This window comes from Mirounga angustirostris, unplaced genomic scaffold (assembly GCF_029215605.1).
Source record: "Mirounga angustirostris isolate CCGP_5_RB_7025 unplaced genomic scaffold, mMirAng1.0.hap1 SCAF_7, whole genome shotgun sequence".
Classification (NCBI taxonomy): domain Eukaryota; kingdom Metazoa; phylum Chordata; class Mammalia; order Carnivora; family Phocidae; genus Mirounga; species Mirounga angustirostris.
In genome coordinates this window covers 62,736,954-62,756,559 of record NW_026991715.1, presented here as the reverse complement: position 1 = coordinate 62,756,559, position 19,606 = coordinate 62,736,954, and the positions used below count along the sequence as shown (strand labels likewise).

Here is a 19,606-nt window from a genome sequence, read left to right as displayed (position 1 = left end):
GAGTTGTCTCTCTTCGTGCCCATGCTTTGGTTGGAAGTCAATTATGATAACAAGGGTGAAAAGGGAGTAAGAAGCCTCTTGCCAGGGCCTCCTGCCAGGGACAGATGCACTCGCTCTCTGTTGCTTCCTGTGCACAAAGGACGCTTAAGCTTTAAACTGAAAGCTTGAAAGAAAACAAGGCCGCATACATGTGTGCAGGCTGTGCACTGCACAGCTCTGGAGCGCCGTTCACCTCCGTAGATTTGTATATTTAATTTCCAGCAGATGGAAATCAAGTGTTTGAGGGAGGGGTGCCTTTATCCAATTCTCACTAAGGTGCTATAGGCTAGAAACAATGCTAAAGAAATCCTCTTTTTTCAAAGTCTCTCAAACCATGGTCTTAGGACTAACTATATTAGAATCCTTTGGGAACTGACTTAAAAATAAAGATTTCTGGATCTCACTTCAGACTACTGAGAAGAGTCCCGGATTCAGCATTTTAAGCAAAGTCTCACCAGGCAGTCCTCACATTTGAACACAACTTTTCAATTACTTTTCAATGGGTCATCTTCCTTCCCTCAACCGATCGTAATGACATAAAGAACTATATGTATTTTAAACCATGTTTTTGATAAAACAAAAGAGACAGCACACCAGTTCCTAACTGCCCTTCTGTTTTAGAATTAAAATGAAGGAATAAAAAAACAGGTGTAGATGATGATAAGAAAGGTCACAACTTCAAAGTTAGAGATACAAAGAGGTGCCTCAAAATAATGTAGGAAATGCTATACTAGGTCATATGTCTGACCTACTCAACCCAAAATGTCAGCTCTATCTCTCTCCATGACCCCAAAAGTCTATATCAGGAGTATTTTTCAAACATCCCTAACCTGTCCATTATGGATCATTGATCAATGTTTATAAACTCTCATCACACATATTTGTGTTTTCAGTCTGCAAGACCCATGAGACAATGTGTACATTTCCACCTATCTTTCTGTGTGCTGAAAGGACCTTTGTCGAGCTTTAAGTGGCACTCTCAGTGGCTGTACCATGGGACATGAGGGACAAAACAGTATTTTCCCTAGTTTTCCCATTGCTTCTTGCAGCCAAGCCCCTTGCAGAAAGAAGAGCCTTAATCTTTTCAGTCTGTCCTCATAATAAAAACCACCATTGCCCTTTAGTCATTTTAGTGATCCTTGTAAGGCTATTCTTTTTTTTTTTTTTTAATCCCTTTTGTCTTTTTTAAGGTTTGGTGACCTGAAATATACACAGCTGTCTGTATATCTACATATACAGCAACATTTTCTCATAAATCATGCATAAATCATGCATGTGTTGCTTCTAATATCATTCCTCATCATGACTTCATTTTCTGACCTTTTGAGCTATTGTTGGAGACCTAAAAAAAGCAATCCCAGATATTGAAATATCAGATATTGAAATCTGATAAAAATGGAAAATTATCCAGGTAGAAGAGCCAAGATGAACTGAATTACATTCGCCACCTGTTTTCCCATGAGCAACATCACCTTCCATCTTACAGAGAGACTCCCCCTCAGCTGCCTGGCTTCCATCCAAGTCCACAGTTGGGCCAGGAAGGTCCAAGGCAGGAAACAGCACTGCAGGGACGTGGTGAAAGGGAAGCATCCAACAAAGCATCACCTGGACAGTGGTGATACTGCTGCTTCCATATGCCTCATGATTACTTAAAAGATTCAGATCCTGACCTCCAGGAGCGTTCATCCTGCGCCATGCAGGTATTGCGAAGTCCTGCGTTAGGGGCGAAAATGGCCTAAAGAACCGCACAAAAAGCCCCATGCTGGGTGTTTTTGTGCCTTGCTTTACAGAAAGGCACATACTCAGGTGCCATTCATGTTGAAGGTCACCCTGTGTTTGTCAGTGACAGCACAGGTCAGCTGAGATGGTAGCATGGCACCCTGAAACCCCTCGTCGGCGAACCTGACCTTCCCCTCCCACATCTGCTCACACGCTGTTCTCATCCGGAATATCACTTCTGTTTAAATAAACCCTCTGGTTCTTTACTTGGGTGCCCCTTTCAGACCCCAATCTAGGATGACTGAGGAGACCTTCCTATGTGACACCCACCCAGGACCCCACTACTTGCCTCAGCTACTAGTGCCCAGATCTCAAACACGGTGGACAAACACATACCCTCATCCACTCAGCAGGCTGCCTCTCTTCTGGGCTTATTTGCTCCTGGGTATGACATTTGGATGCTGTCTATGAACCAGGAAGCAGGCTCTTACCAGACACCAAATCTACCAGCTCCTTGATCTTGGGCGTCACAGCCTCCAGAACTACAAGAAATAAATGCTGTTTTTAAGCTACCCAGGCTATGCTGTTGTTGTTATAGCAGCCTGGACAGACTAGGATGGATGCTCAAAGCAGAGAATTCAGAAAACTAATGTGAGGGGAGGGGTAGAATCAGAAGCAAGGAAATTCAATAGTCGATTAAAGCACCATGGCAGTGAATTAAGATAATTAAGATAATGGCAGTGGGGAAAGGGTAGCCATATATATATATATATACACTGTAATAAAAGCAATGTCAATGTGGTCTCTCACACATACCCAAAGTATCTTACTGTACTGTACACGGCGGTTCACCATGAGTAACTAAACTGTGGAAAGTGAAAATATATATATATTTTAAGACCCGAGGGATGAGTCTTATGTTTTGAGAGCAATACGTTTCAGGGTTAGACCTCACTCCTCTCACAGCTTGACTTTGCAGTCAGCCTTGTACTCTGTGTTTTGACTTATTCCTGATGTCTTCAGCACCAATCCCTTGCCTCGTTGTCTTTGTACACCCCTTTCTCACATTCTGCATTTGACAACTGACAGTACTGCTCTGATTCTGACCTCCGACTCTCTCCATCACCATGGTTCATATTGGTCTCCTTGCGTTACCCAGCTGAGCATCTTCTCTAGAACCCCAGCCTCAGCTCAGCTACTGGAACCAGCATTCTCTTTAGGTCTGTTCTGGTTTCAACACCAGAACTCGATTGCCTGACAAACTGATTGGGCATGAGTGATAAGACATTAGTAGGGAGGATATGATCCTGGAATTTAAGATCTGGCGCTGAGGATTGGTTGAATGGACGTTCTTTATATAGAAGTAGAAAGGTGAGGAAAAGCCATAACTTTTCACATGTAAGTTAGAGGTGATGATGAGACATTCAAATGGAAATGTCTGATGTGCAGTCTGACTTATTGGGTAGTCACTAAGGAGAGAGGTCAGGACCAGAGTCATAGCATACGGACACATAGGCTGTGCGCTGCATAACTCCAAGGGGCGGCATTCACAAAGACTAGGATGTCAACGGCATGCCCTAGAGTTGTGCAAAGCCACAATCTTGGTCAGAGTAGGGAATTAGCGCATGGAAGAAATAGATGAAGCCAGGACATAATAAGACTAAGGGGAGAGAGCAAACCAGGAGAAAAGCACAGGGCTAAGATTGCACTTTGGGCAAAAGAGAAACTTTATCAAGGATATAGAGAAATGAAGTAGCATTATGAGTTAAAGAGGATTTCAAGGAGGAAATAATCAATAATCGCAAATGCCACAGAAAGGCTGTAGAAAAAGAGGACATAGAAAATAATTTAAGAGGAAGTATACAGTAGTCCTTCCCTCCCCATATCTGCAGGAATATGTTCCAAGATCCCCAGTGAATGCCGGAAACCGCAGATAGTACCAAACCCTGTATATATACAATGTTTTTTCCTATACATACATACCTATGATAAAGTTTAACTTACAAATTAGGCACAGTAAGAGATTAACAACAGTAACTAATAATAAAATAGAACAGTTATAGCAATACACTGTAATAAAAGCAATGTCAATGTGGTCTCTCACACATACCCAAAGTATCTTACTGTACTGTACACGGCGGTTCACCATGAGTAACTAAACTGTGGAAAGTGAAACTGCAGGTAAGTGGGGACAACTGTAAAGTGGTGAAAAGAGGATTGACCAGGAAGTGAGGACTCCAGCCTCCAGTCTTGGCATTCCATGCCTCAGGCAAGGCTCCTCACATCAGTGAAAACTTCTCTTGTCTGGGAGTTGTTACCAATAAAACAATAATCTTGTATTGAATATTTCTATGTGCCAGGCTCTGCTACAAGCATTTATGTATTTTTTTTAAAAGATTTTATTTATTTGAGAGAGAGAGAATGAGAGACAGAGAGCATGAGAGGGAGGAGGGTCCGAGGGAGAAGCAGACTCCCTGCCGAGCAGGGAGCCCGATTCGGGACTCGATCCCGGGACCCCAGGATCATGACCTGAGCCAAAGGCAGTCACTTAACCAACTGAGCCACCCAGGCGCCCGCATTTATGTATTAACGCAGTTATTCCCCACGACGCCTTTGTGGTAGGTTTCCAATATTATTCCCATTTTGCAAGTAAAGAAACTGATGCACTGAAGTAAAGCCTAAAGTAACATGGCCAATAAATGGCAGTGCTAGAATCTGAAAAATGAGATGGTTTGGCCAGGGGTAGGAGGCTCTTCCAGCTCTGTCATTTTAATATATACAAATGAGAAAGTTGCTAGTGACCTCCCAGGATGTGTTCTGAAGAGACGTGAGAGAGGAAAAAACACAATAATGAAAGAAATGATGTATGGTGATAAAAAGGAGAGAAAAAGGATTGTGAGCATTAAAAGCATCAGGGTCAAGTAACGATTGTTTCAAGAAAGATGAGACCTGTATATAGTGTTGCTTGAGGGAAAGGAACCAATGAAGAGGAAGAGATTGAAAATGCTGGAGACTGAGGGAAATTGACAGAGCAGCATTCCAGAGAAGACGAGTTAGCCTTGAAAAGGGTGAGAACATCCAAGATGACATAGAGAGACCAGCGTTTAATGGCAGAGAGTAGGAAAGATGGGAAAATTCACGTCTGATGTCCTTGCCTTTAGGAAATAAGAATTAAAATAAAAATTGACTCAAAGTAGACATAGGCTCTGATGGAATTTTTTCAAATTTTTACTATTATAGAACTGAAATGTAATCACTATAGAAAATTTAGGAAAATTGCAGAAAAAGTAGAAAGAAACATCACCTAAGTCCTAGGAAGCAAAGATACCACTGCAGTATATTTCCTTCCAGACAACTGGTGTTTTTTTCCCCTCCACATAGTAAACATTAGCAATTCTAGTTATTATTTAGCTTTCATAAGGCTCACATTTAAATTTCACTTAATATTCTACTAAGTGGATGTGCTATAACATCCTTAACCATTTCCCACATGTGAGCTGCTTCCAGTATTTTACTATTCCATAAATAAAGCTGCATATAAAATTTATTCCATATTTAAAATCATTTTCAAAAGATAGAACCCTAAAAGTTTAACTACTAAGTCAATGACCTCATACACTTGCAAACATCCTTAAGGCTTCTGACACTTATACCATTTTACATTTTACCAACTATGGATAAAAATACTCAATTTTTTGTTTCCTAAACTCTACTAAGGGTTTAGGAAACAAAACAAAACAAAAAACTTTGTTAATTTGGCAGATGAAAAAGTAGTACTTGTTATATGACATTTCTTTTACTAATAGTGAGGCTGATGAATTTTTCATATATTTGTTAATTGTTTTTTTTCTACTTTGTAGAGTGTTTATTTTTGTCCTTTGTACATTTATCTTTTGGGTTCATAGTGTTTTAAAATTTTAGGAGTTATTTATATAATAAAGATATTAACATGTTCCCACTTTAAGCCTCTTTACTGGGTTTTAACTTTGATTATTACTTTTATAAAATGTATTAATTAAAATACCTTTTCTTGTTATTATAAAAAGTTGTATTCTGAGCTGGGTTCATCAATCGACCTTTAATCAAATGAATTTCCCCATTTGCTTCTATTCAGTTCCCTTTTGGCTCAAGTTGGTCAGAGTTGGTATCTGTGGGTTACAACAAAGAACTCTAATAAACCCAGCAATAATCAATTAAGGACTGCAATAAAAAGAAGCTGATATATGTTAGCAACCAGAACCATAAAATATCCAGGAATAAATTTACGAGCAAGCATGCTAGACCTCCAGGAAGAAAACCATAAATCTTTGCTGAGGATATAGGAAAAAACCTGCATGGAAGAGGAGCATACCCTTTTCCTAGTGAGAACTGACTGTTATGAAGACATCAATATTCCCCCAAGGGACTGTGTAAATCCAACGCCATTCCAATGGGATTATTTGGAATATGACAAGTTAGTGCAGATCTTAAAAAACTAATATGTGAGAGCAGTCAGAAACTTTTTAAAAATTACAACCTAATATAAGGCAACGGTTAATATAACACCTTGTTTGTGCTTAGGGCAGAATAGACAGGTAAGGTGGAAGATTCTGGGTAAATATTTGGGGGGAGGTAAATTTTTTTTTTTAATATGATAAAAGTAGAATTTCAGATCAATTGGGAAAGGGATGGGCTGTTCAATAACCTGTATCTTGGAATAGTTGCCTCATGACTTCCAGGATACCACACTCCAGAAGCTTTCCCCATACATCATGGGCTGCTCCTTTATGTCTCATTTACTGGCTTCTCCTTCTCCATCTTTGTGCACCAGAACTTGAACATTGACCCTACTATTTTCTTTTTTAGATCTCCCTTATCTGAAAATCTGACTTTATTTTGTTTATTATCTTTTTTAGAGAGGGGGAGGAGAAAAGGGCAGAGGGAGAGGGAGAGAGAGAATCTTAAGCAGGCTCCATACTAGGCATGGAGCCTGACGTGGGGCTCGATCTCACAACCCTGAGATCAAGACCTGAGCCGAAATCAAGAGTCAGATGCTTAACTGACAGAGCCACCCAGGCACCGCTGAAAATCTGACTTTAAATACCAGTTCCCTACCTATGAGTCTAACCCTTATCTAACTCCTAAACCCTAGTGTCCTACATAAACTGCCTATCTGACATTCCACTTGTGACATCTAAAATTTAATATTTCTAAACCAGAACAAGTTAATTTCCCTTCCACTACTACCTTTCCCACCCCTATCACCAAACATATAAACACAGATTATAGCACAGATTATAGCTCCCCTAATATTTCCTATCTTAGTAAATAAACCCCTATGCACCAAGGTGATCAGTGCAAAAACCTGAGTCATCTCTGATTTCTACTTTTCCTTCAACCTCCAACATTCACTCTACCAGCACATCCATTGGTTCTGCTTAAGAGAGAGAGAGAGTAAAAATGAGTGCTTAAGAACACGAGTTCTGAAACCAAGCTATCTATGTCCGCATCCTGGCTCTACCATTGACCAATTCTGTAACCTTGGGTAACCTATCTACACTTGATCAAGTTGTTATCTGTAAAACAAGAATAATGCTATTATCTAATTCATAGGGTAATGGTTGGGATTAATGAGTTCTTAAGGGATTAGAACGGTAGTTGATGCATTGCATGTGTTCAATAAATGTCAGTTATTATTATTGTCTCCAAAATATAATTTAAATCTGTCCAATTCTCTCCATATTCATATGTACCCCCTTAGTTCAAGCCACTATCATCCCTTCTAACTCATCTGGCCACTTTCTCTACTGCCCTACTACAATTTGTTCTCCACATTCATAGTCACAGGGCCCTTTTCAAATATAAGTTGGATCAGATGTTCTCCTACTTAATAACTTTCACTGTCTTCTTTTTTTTAACTTTTTTTTTTTAAGTTTATTTATTTATTTAGGGGAGAGAGAGAGAGAGAGCACAAGTGGTGGGGAAGGGCGGAGGGAGAACCAGACCCCCTGCTGAGAAGGGAACCCGACCTGGACTCGATTCCAGGCCCCTGGAATCATGCATGACCCGAGCCGAAGGCAGACACGTAGCCAACTGATCCACCCAGGCATCTTCACTGTCTTTTTTAATGTGGCCTGAAAGTCCCTGCCTGAACTAGCCCTAATCCAACACTCTGCCTCATCTGGTGATATTCTCTATCTCACTCACTTCACTCCATCCATAGAAGGGTTTTATTCTGTTGTTGCTTGAATACACTACGCTTGCTCAGAGCCTTTGCCTGTGCTTATTTGCTCTTCTGCCTGGAACACTCTTTTCTTGGGTGTTCCAATGGCTGGATCCTCAACACAAATATACTATCTTAGAATAGAGCTTTCCCTGACCATAGTATCTAACAAAGCTCTATTATTCTCCATCATATCATCTTGTTTTATTTCCTTCATTGCACTTCTAGCTATGTGATATACCTTATTTATTTTTTTGCCTAATTTTTTGTTGAATCACTCCTTCATGTAAGCTATATGAGAACAGGGACCTTGTCTGGCTTTTTTTTTTTTTAAGTTTTATTTATTTACAGTGCTTGGAATGATGTTTAGCACTTTGCAGATGTTTAAGAATTTTATTGATGATTTTTAATAAAGTGGTGAATTACTAAATGAATTTTTAAAAACAGGCCATTGGGTCTTTACCTTATAGCTTATATAAAGATCAATTCCCATTTGATTAATTCTCTAAACATAAAAAAAATAAAATAATGACCATATTAAAGATAACTTCAGGCAAATAGTTTTATGTTCTTGGAGTAGTAAAGATCTTTCTCAACAAGAAAAAAATACTATGAAAGCATAAGGAAAATACTGACCAGTTCAATTGCATAAAAGCTGGAAAACTTTGCATAGCTAAAGACACAATGCTCAAAGTTAAACAGACAAAACAGGCTGAGAGAAAGCAAAATACAAGGCCTTACAGAGGCGCCTGGGTGGCTCAGTTGTTAAGCGTTGGCCTGACTTTGGGCTCAGGTCATGGCCCCAGGGAACTGGGATGGAGCCCCACATTGGGCTCCCTGCTCGTTGGGGAGCCTGCTTCTCCTTCTCCCACTCCCCCTGTTTGTGTTCCCTCTCTCGCTGTGTCTCTATCTGTCAAATAAATAAATAAAATCTTTTTTTAAAAAATAAATAAATAAAAGGCCTTATAAATGTAGATGTAAAAATCCTCAAAATACGAGCAAACTAAATCCAGCAATATATGAAAAGGCTTATATACCATGACCAAGTGGAATTTACCCTAGGAATAAAAGATTGGTTTCACATATGAAAGTCATTCATTATAACTGCCATATTAAGAGAATAAAAATGAAAAACATATATTCAACTCATTAGACATAGAAAAGCATTTGACAAAATTCTACATATAGTCATGATTTTAGAAAAAACAAAATCTATTAACAAACTTGGAACAGAAGAAAATTTCCTCAACCTGACAAAAGGGCCTCTCCAAAAAATCTACAGCAAAATCATTCTTTATGATGAAAGACTGAATGCTTTTCCCTATGATGAGGAATAAGACAAAGATGCCTACATTCGCTTCTGTTCAACAGAGTACTAGAGGTTCTAGCCAGTTAAGTCGGGCAAACAAAATAAATCAAAGGCATCCAGATAGAAAAACAAGTAAAATTATCTTTATTGTAGCTGAAACATTCTTGTATACAGAAAATCCTAAGGAATACACTACAAGACCAATAAACAAAAAAAGTTCAGCAAAGTTGCAGGACACAAGATCAATATACAAAAATCAATTTATGTCTATACACTAGCAATGAACTATCCCAAAATAAAACTGCCCTAGGCAACCACTATTCTACTTTCTGTCTCTATGGATTTGCCTATTCTGGACATTTTATATAAGTGGAACTATACTATATGTGGTCTTTTGTGACTGACTTTTTTGACATGGCATTTTTTCAAGGTTCTTCCATCTTGTAGCACTAATCAGTTCTTCATTCCTTTTTATTGCTCAGTAATATTCCATTGCATGGATATAGCACATTTTGTTTAACAGTTCATGAGTTGATAGTCATTTGGGTTTTTTCCCCCCACATTTTGGCTATAATGAATGATGCTGTTATGAACATTCATGTACAAGTTTTTGTGTGAACCTACATTTTCAATTCTTTTGTGTTGAATGTCCTAAGCAGACTCTCTGAGTGATGTGGTAACTTGATATTTAACTTTGTCAAGAACTGCCAAACTGTTTTCCAAAGTAGCTGCACCATTTTACATTTTTACCAGCAGTGTGTGAGGTTTCTGATTTCTCTACATCCTCACCAAAACCTGTTATTATCTTTTTTATTATGGCTATTTTCGTGGGTGTGACATGGCATCTCATTGTGGTTTTAATAACATTTCCTAATGGCTAATGGTGTTGAGCACCTTTTCATGTGCTTATTGGTCATTTGAATATCTTCTTTGAAGAAATGTCTCTTCAGATCCTTTGTCCATTTTTAGGTTGTCTTTTTTTTTTTTTTAAGATTTATTTATTTGTCAGAGAGAGAGACAGGTAGAGAGAGAGCACAAGCAGAGGGACCAGCAGGCAGAGGGAGAAGCAGGCTCCCCACTGAGTGAGGAGCCCAGTACGGGACTTGATCCCAGAACCCCAGGATCATGAGCTGAGCCGAAGCCAGACATTTAACCGACTGAGCCACCCGGGTGCCCCTATGTTGTCTTTTCTGCAGTTGTGAGTTCTTTATATATTTTATCAGATATGTAATCTGCTAACATTTTTCTCCCTTTCTGTGAATTGTCTTTTCACTCTCTTTTTTTTTTTCCTCCTGATAAAGAGCTTCATTTATCTGATGGTATAGTTAATTTTTTAAATATTTTTTTAAAAAAATTCAAATGTAATATTAACATACAGTGTTATGTTAGTTTTGGGTGTAACTTTTCACTTTCTTGATGGCATTCTCTGAAACACAAAAATTTTTAATTTTGATTAAATCCAATTGATCGATTTTTCTTCGGCAGCTTGTGCTTTGGTGCTGTATCTGAGAAGCCCTGACTTAATCCAAGGCCACAGAGATTTGTTCCTATGTTTTCTTCTAAGAGTGTTTGCTCTTTTATTTGGATCTATAACCCATTTTGAGTTAATTTTTGTACATGATGTGATGTAGGGGGTCTTTTTTTTCTTTTTTCTTTTTTTCTTTTTGCATGTGGATACCTGGCTGTCCAAGCACCTTTTGTTGAAAAGACTATTCTTTTCCCACAGAAGTGCCTTGGCACTCTTGTTGAAAAGAAACCTCTACTTTAAAAAATAGGATATTTTGTTTTAATAAAAAGTGGTAAGATAACAAATGGGTGTTCTTTGGCCTCTTGGTGACTTCTGACATTCAGTTGAATGGCTGTCACAAGTGTCATCAATATCTGCAGTGGTTTTCATTTAGAGAAACCACCAACCCTACAAGTCATCTAACTAAAAATGGGATTTTAAATGGGACTCTGTCTCAGCTTCAACCAGGGCTCCAAGGCAGTAGGTGCCTTTGTGCAAATTAGCAAAAAAGCAACCCCACTGGGTAGGTGAATTACGAGAAAGTGCCCCCTTCTGGCACCCTGTGTTGCTAAAGGAGCAAGGGCCGGAATTCAGCATTCACTCATCCCCTTAGTGTGACATCTTTATGTAGGATACAAACGGCATAGTCATTTGCAGTCGTCTTGGATTTCATCTACAGCAACTTTCCAAAGTGAGTTTCAAGGCCATCTAAGCAGGACTTACAAAAGAGTTGGCAGAAACTACTAACTCCACCCTAAAAAAGAGGTTGGAGAGACCAAGAGAAAAGATATCTTTGGAAAGAGTTGTGTTGAGACTCTATCTCCCTTAAAGATCAGGTGGGGCAGGAGATACTTCTTCTTCACCTCAAATGTGAGAAGGTCCTTTTGGGACCACCTAGGAAGCATCCCATTCCCTATGAGATGGGAACTGCAAGACTGACACAGCCTGAAAAAATATGTACTGGCACAAGCCTCCTTCAGCCACAGAGTAGAGAGGAGTCACTACAGTATAAGTGACATCAGATCAGTGTTGCATGGAGTAGATGAAGCCATGAATGAGCGAGTCAGGCCAGGGCTGTTCAAGGATCTGCCCGGAAGGAGCACCTAGAAAGGTGAGGAGACGAGCATAAAGAGGTACAAGTTTTTTGCTAGATACTCAAGAGCTAATGGAAGCATTAGAAAGGACCAGTTGGAAGAGATAGGTCTCTATTTTTCAAAGGCCCTTCCAAGTAAGAGATCCCCAAAGATTTGGGAGTCAAAGAAAATCCATAGATGTGTCCATGAGAGAAAAAGTCAGGCTTAACCACTCACCAGTTCTGAAGAGGACCAACACCAGCTCAGGAGGGTACCCATCAAGGAAACCTTTGCCTATTTCTCTACCCCTTGTTTTCTCCCTCACTCACATCCCAACCCTGGAGGGGTCAGAAGTCACAGTGAGTGGCAGGAAAGAAAAGGCAGAATAAAGAGAGAAGTCGTCGACTTCTCCCCTTTTCCTACTGGCGGCTCCACGTAGGAAAAGACACTTAACTTCAAATCAATGTTTTAAGTCTTAACTATTACACAGGACTAGGTGTTAATTACTAACATAAGTCTCACTTTTGGTTAAAAGTGTCCAAAAGACATCTTGTTAGCTAAGAATGTACATATAAATAGATATTTGTAATTGTTCCTTACGGTCGACCCTCCCCAAAGGCAAGGGGAAAACGAGTTTCAGGGGGTGGGTTTGAATAGGCAGTATGGGAGGAGGGAGAAGTAAAATGGTATTTGCGTGCCCTCTCTCAGTGCCACTTACTCAACGTATTCACTCCCACGCTATCAAAATCAATAAGCTACCACATGAAAAGTAGCCATGTCTCTTTAAATCAGATAATGTCGTTTCAAGAATCTCTGTAAAAAAATAACTTTGATTCAACTCGAACAATACTTTAAGTAGTTCCCTAAAGAAATAACTGTACTGTAATTTGGGCATTGATAGCTGTAACACGATTTAAACATGGCTTCACTTTTTTGTCTTAATACGATTCCACCCACTGCATCCTTCTGTGTGTTGTTTTGATGATCCTGTCACTTAGGGTTCTTTGAGCTCGCTTTTAAGGAGTCAACAATGAATGAATGGGGATCCATTTTCAAGAATTCTTCACATAGTTTGAAACGACCCTATATAATTCCATCATACTGGATTATAACATGAATAGGAACAAAAAAGCTAATCATGACATAGAGGCAACTTCATGTCAAATAATATCCACGAATGAGCCAATTTAGTAAACTCTGAATTTACTTAGCCTATTTGAACATCCATAAAAAGGACTTAGCAACAACAGTCTTTCCATATGCCAGGTGAAACCCTCAGAGGGAATAGGCCTCAGTTTAATAATGAAAGAGAAGGGAAAGGGCTGATAATTATTCTGTCTAAACAGTGTTTTGCGGCCTAACATTGATTGTGTCTTGAAATCTCCTCTGGGAATGGAGCAGGCAGCTTTTCCTTTGCTTTCACAAACCTCATGCAAATTATTTAAACATTTTTGCAATTATTTTCCTGAAACTGAGTTCTGGCCCAAAGCCTAGAAACACTGAAAAGTGACATCACATTGCACCCAGAGATTTGGGTTCCAAACAATTCTCTAAGGATCCTTACAATGAACTGTTTTGGAGGCCGATTTCCATATCACCATGTAAACATGGGAGTCTATTGGTACTTCTGCCTATAGAGAGTCTCCAGATAAGGACACCACAAGTAAGCAAATGTTTGGGCAATTTAATTCTAGTTATCTTGCGATAACTTGACGGTATGTGGTTTCTTTTAATGTCCTTTCTAAGTATCTGTGTGAAAAAATATTTCTGTTGGCACTTTCTTAAATCTTTGATGTGTCTATGACTCCCCTGTTAAATGTTAACCACAGAAAGAAGCCCGCTCCCCCTTTTCTCTATCCCAGACCTTATATCTGGTTATTCGTAAGGATAATTTTATAATTAATGCAGATGACTGGCCTAAAAATGATGACCCTCTTTTGTACTATTACTTCATGCTGAGGACAAAGAGGATACAGGAAAATTACTCCTTGGCCCAGGAAGTTTATTAAAATGCTAAATGAAGGTCTGGCGGCAGCTCAAAGAACTTTAAATAACCTTGTGGTGGAAAACCTCCAAAACCTCTTTTTACCGTCAGCTTAAACTAGGCTGGCTGTGACAAAGAGTAAGAAAATAAGTAGTTTCAAGAGTGCAAAAACACATCTATTTTTAAAAGGTAGGTTCATCCAATGATTGTGGGCAAATGTGACACAGCCTTCTGAGGAATGATGACGATAATTTATCGTACTGTGGTTTTGCAGGGTTCACAATCAGTCCTGGGCAGATTCCACATGTCAATCATGAACGAAGGAATGCAGAAGGAAGTGTAATTACGTCGTGGTCAATGCAGTGTTCTCTCTTGGTAGTCAGTGCAAAATATGCCACAAACACACTCCGTGAATAATGTTCTTGTGGCTGAAATTCCATGGAATGAAAACACGATGTTACATGAAGTAGAATGACAAATGCTACTCCAACTAATTCCACTCTAGTACCTGGGGCTCTAACTCCACATGTACTTTTGGTTCTGTGTTGCTGTGCTGGATCCTTCAAACATGCAACAAGTTGCAGACCATCTAAAGATAAGGGACTGCAGGGCAAACTCATTGAGCCATGGTATCTGCAAATCATTACCGGGGCATCTGAAAACTGTATTAGAATTCTCAAAAAACCCATAGGGATCAAAACACCACATACAAATTGAACGGGAAGAGAAGCTGACTTTTTAATGTGGTCCCACTGAGAACAAAAGAAGAAAGTCTCCACAGCCTCCAAAGAAACGACAATGATGGGGAGAAGGCAGGTTTTCCCCAGAGCCTTCACATGGAGTACTGTGCCCTTTCTTTCTAGTCTGACTTCAACCTCAACTAATGGAGCTTCTCTCTCACAGCCTTGTTCTGAGACCATGAAGCTGTGCTTAATGGGAATCCCTGGGCTCCATCTGAAGTTGTTCTGTCAACCTCTTCCCTACAACCAAGCTCCCAGACCCAACATTAGTCAGGAACAACTTAAGGTAAGTGAGCCTGGAATTCAGTATCATGCTGCTGGATATCTGCACTAGTTCTGATACCCAGGCTTGTAAGACCTGGTCCTACCCTATTCACTGGTCTTGTAACTGGGCCCTGCTATGTTTCTTGTTCCCGTCTTGGTCACTTACCCATCATGAATTTTTCTAGAACTAAAACCCACCTTGTTTCTATTTTTCAGGCCAGGGCTGCTCCTGAATCTCAGGCCAAGGGCTAGAATTCCAATCCATGACTATCACCAGCTTTGGGATTCTTCCTTCACATCATGCCCCAAAGCTGGCAGCCTCCTGACTAGCCCACAACCAGGCCAGCTAATATAGAGTTCCTTTGCTCTTGGACTGAACTCCCTTCTAGCTCCTGCTGTGGGGCCTGTGCCCCCACTGCCTGCCCCAGCCTAGCAGGCAGAGGCAGCTTCCAAACCTGTCCTCTCTAGTCAGTCGTGCCTCATTCAGGTTAACTAGGCCATTTCAGGCAGTGCCCCAAGATATGAAGTCAGCTCAAGAGGCTGACTTCTCCCAGCTGAGTGCTAACTGAAGCTAGAAAAATAATTCAGATAGCTCTGTGCTAAGATTGATGCTTCTACCTTTGTAACCGCCAGGCTTTTTAAGCCGTTTTTGGACAGTTAATATCACATATGCTATTTATCGATCAAATCAAGACTGTTATTATAGAGTCACCGAAAACCCTAATTTTGGAAAATACTTCATGTTTTAGGAAAATAGTCATGATTTAATGCTTGAGAGAAAAGCAGGATACAGAGCTATATAAAGCTGTATGAGCTCATTGTGGCAGACATCAAGTGGGATTTTAGCGGCTCAGCATCTAAACTCCCATCCCAAGTTTGGGGAATTTCCCACCATGTGATTCTTGTGCCGTGAAGGCCTCCTACCTTTACAGAGGCAAGGGATTAAGAACCTTTTACGTCATCATCCCCTGACAGCTGGAGTAGACATATAACCTGGACTTGATCAAGGACCCAGACTGACCCAGACTTGGGATTGGGAGCCAATGAGCCACAGAAGCAAGGATGGCAAAAACTCATCCTATCAGTGAGACGACACAGTTTCTGGGGACAGTGGGACCAGCAACACCTCCATCAGTGTCTGGGCTGGCTGTGGCAGAAGTATTGGCTTCAGGGAAAGGTCTTTATCATGACAGTATGGGAGCTGCACCAGAATAATTCTGTGGTATTATCTGGTTTTCAACTCCCTTGGTCACTTCTACTCCTACTCTTTTCCAGGACTGGTCCCCCAGGTGTTCTCATGAATTTCTGAGCTACCAAATATCTTTTCAGTAAATTCCTTTCTAATTCAAGGAGTGGCCACTCTTTCTGTGGCTTGTAGGCTAAGAATCCTGATTAGTATGCCAATGTTATTTAAAATACAAAAGACAAGACGTACATCAAATGTTAATAATGGTTATCTTTAGGTGTATGTGATCACAGATAATTTTAATTTTCTTCTTTCATGTGCATTTTCTAAAAATTTTAGTAAAATGATATAACTTAATAGTCAGAAAATAAGTAAATTTTAAAATTTGAGCTTACTTTGGATCTCTGATGTCCTTAGTTGCTGGAAAGAAATTAACTTGATTACTCAGATGGACTCCATTTTGCTTCTTTCAAAATAAGGTTCCTGGTGACTTCAACCTTGGCCTGGGGGAAATCAGAGGTATCAGGGTAAGAGAAATGCCAATATATTTTATTAAGAAAAATTTCTGAGACCAGTTCTCATTTTTTGCTTGCTTGTTTTCGAATTCAACAGTCCTTAAACAATGGACTGTTTAAGGAACTTTAATATAATCCAAAGCAAAAAGGAATTTCTTTTTAGCATTAATGTTTACGAAAGTGTGGATAAGCACAGTATTGTCACTCTTATGATTCTTTGTTGGTTTCTCTTAAACAGACATCCCAACAGCTTTATGAATACTAAGAATAATAGTCTAGAAAACTAGGGTACTGGACCTATCAGTAATGCGTGCAGTTGGCCTAAGTGGCCTAAGTGGTTACCTCTGTGGGTAGCACAGAGGAAAATGTATAATAATGTCCTTCCTTAGAACAAAATCCTAGCTACCAAGAGAAAACTCAGACCACCATTGTTAGGAAGCAGTGATAGTCTCGTTTCTCTATGAAAGGGCACAGAGAGATTTTCGGTATCCCAGACTTACACTAGGAGACTATATGCTTTTAACCCTGGGTAAAAGATCAGAATTACATGTAATAAGGGTCTCTTGCCCCTCCATCAACACTACTGAGAAACCTGTCAAGGGAACTCTGTGCATCTGAATGAGCTGTGATCACTGGGTTGCTGCAACCCTCAGAGTGTGGGAATCCCACTGATCATGCCAACCAAAGCAGCAAAGCATAGTGGAATGGAAGGGATAGAATTTAGTCCAGTAGACTTGGTGTTAGATCCCAGGCCAAATATCCATTAGTTGGTGCATGAGTTATTTGACCTCCGTGAGCCTCGGTTTCACCACAGAATGCAGATAAAAGAAAGGCCTCATGTTAAAGGAAATAATGTACATAAAACTCCCAGCACAGTTTCTGGCTTATAATGGATACTCAGTAAGTGTAAGTACTCTTCCATCCATGACCCTGCCCCCCTTATTTTTCTGGGAAAATCTCTATCTTTTACAAAGACTGCCCTCAGATGCAATTTTTGTAATAAGATAGTTATTTTCTTTAAATCTCTCAAATCTGGTAAAAGGCTATAGTTACCTTCTAATTATTCCCTGGGAGGAAATACCTTGCCAAACCATGAAAAGTTACTGATAAAGGGAAACATTTTCAATGTTTAGCCGAGCAAATAATCTATGTCAATATTGCATGTGACAAAATGATCATCATTTAACATGTAGGAATCCGTATGAAAATTCAGGAAAAAGGTATCAGAGCACACAAGGTTCAATAGTGCAACAAAAGAAGGATTGACATTTGCTTGGCAAGCATGCCAAGCTTCAGAAGATAATCAACATGTTCTTCTGTTTATTGAATAAGATAAATTGAGCACAATGCCTTCATAAATTGTTTAGGTGTGGCTAATTAGGTTGGACATTAAGATACAGCTTCCCATACTCTTTTAAACAGCATTTTGCTTGCCAACATATAAATGGGACTCCAGTCTCTGAGAAGGTGACACAAGAATAGAAGTGCACAAAAGAAGGAAAATCAAACTAGAAAAGGAGCTCTGTCAAAAAAAAAAATCAATAATTTTGCTACTGAGAAATTGCTTCCATCCTTATCCAAGAAGGGGTAGAAAGGTCAGGCCAAGCTAACTTGGGTGATAAATGAGTTTATAAAGTAGCTTATATCAAGGGACTAATTTAATTGGCTGCTTTAAGTGTGATAATATACCACACTTCCTACAGATTTTTTCATTTATTAAAATCTTAAAATTAAGCTGAGTGTAAGTAAGGCACACAATATCCACCTGAATGGTATAAGCAGCACCAACTGCTGGGGCATAAAAGCTTTCAATATTATTATTAACAATATCTATCTATCTTTTTAATGATATTTTTTTCTTCTTGACATTTTAGACAATTCCAAGTCATGCAAGGACAAAGAAAATATATTTTTGTTCTGTCCACATGGGATATTTGGAACCTCACTAAATGCCCACTGTGGTTGCTCCCAAATTACAGTTTAAATAGAGACTTACATTAAGGAGTTTTGACTGTATATACTTACAAACCTAGATGTGCATTCTCAGGTTTAAAACTCAGTTTCCCTCATTTCTACCAGTTGTATGTTAACAATGTAATTCATATACCACTGGCTGTCACCCTCTATGTTAAGAGAAAGATAAGGTATTTGGGAGACAATGTCAATTTTAAACATCATTTGACACAAGTTCCCCACCTCTTTTATAAGAATAACCGGTAGATAGAACAGCTCTGGATTAGGAACACAATTAAAAACACTATAGAACAATGTAATCTAGGCAATATTTGCCTCCTAGAATGTTAAGAGAAGGGATAAAAGCCAGTGGAAGGTTAAGTCCTCATGGAGTCCTTATGAAGAACTGTGTTGGTGCATGCAGTAAAGGATTCTGAGCTTAGAACCTGCAAATCTAACTTTTATAGGTAAGGGAAATAAAAATGAGAGGGAGAGAACCAGTACAGTATTAGGTCATGTTTTCTGCTGATAGTTGATAGAGATGGTAATAGATATTGTACAAAACAACCATCAAAAAATTTAAAAGGTTAGGGGTGTCTGAGTGGCGCAGTCAGTTAAGTGTCTGACTCTTGGTTTTGGCTCAGGTCATGATGTCAGGGTTGTGAGACTGAGCCCGGAATTGGGCTCCGCACTCCACGTGGAGTCTGCTTCGGATTCTCTCTCCCTCTATTTCTGCCCCTCCTGCTTGTGCTCTCTCTCTCTCTAAAATAAATAAATCTTAAAAAAAAAAAAAAAGGAAAAAGTTCAAATAAAGTTAGGAAATTCTGTATTAAGCAGGGTGAAGCAGGTTTTTCTTTCCTATTGTTTTTTTTTTTTTTTCCTAATTTCAAGAATCTTCCAGGCATCTAATAAGTAAAGGTGCACTGAAATCTTCAAAAGGGTAGCAATAATGGTCAATAAGGGTAAAGGTCTCCTTGTGCAAGAGAAAGCTAGGTTTAATATTAAATGTAAATCATATTACATAATAAAACACATAGCCTGCTGAATGCTTCCCTGAATTTCCCAAGCTTTCTACGGTGAAATGTATTAAAACAAAAAACTCTCTCCTTTCCTCA

General features: G+C 39.4%; 1 long non-coding RNA gene across 1 annotated transcript in view; it reads right to left on the bottom strand.

The window, feature by feature from the left end:
- Positions 1 to 5,860: 5,860 nt before the first annotated feature.
- The window catches only part of LOC129046438 (uncharacterized), a 142,778-nt gene continuing 129,032 nt past the window's right edge, over positions 5,861 to 19,606 (bottom strand). Inside the window, exons 5-7 of the long non-coding RNA XR_008507736.1 lie at positions 16,419 to 16,526; positions 14,095 to 14,261; positions 5,861 to 5,906 (exon numbers count right to left, since the gene is read on the bottom strand). This is a non-coding gene — a long non-coding RNA (uncharacterized LOC129046438). The remainder of the gene's footprint in view (positions 5,907 to 14,094; positions 14,262 to 16,418; positions 16,527 to 19,606) is intronic.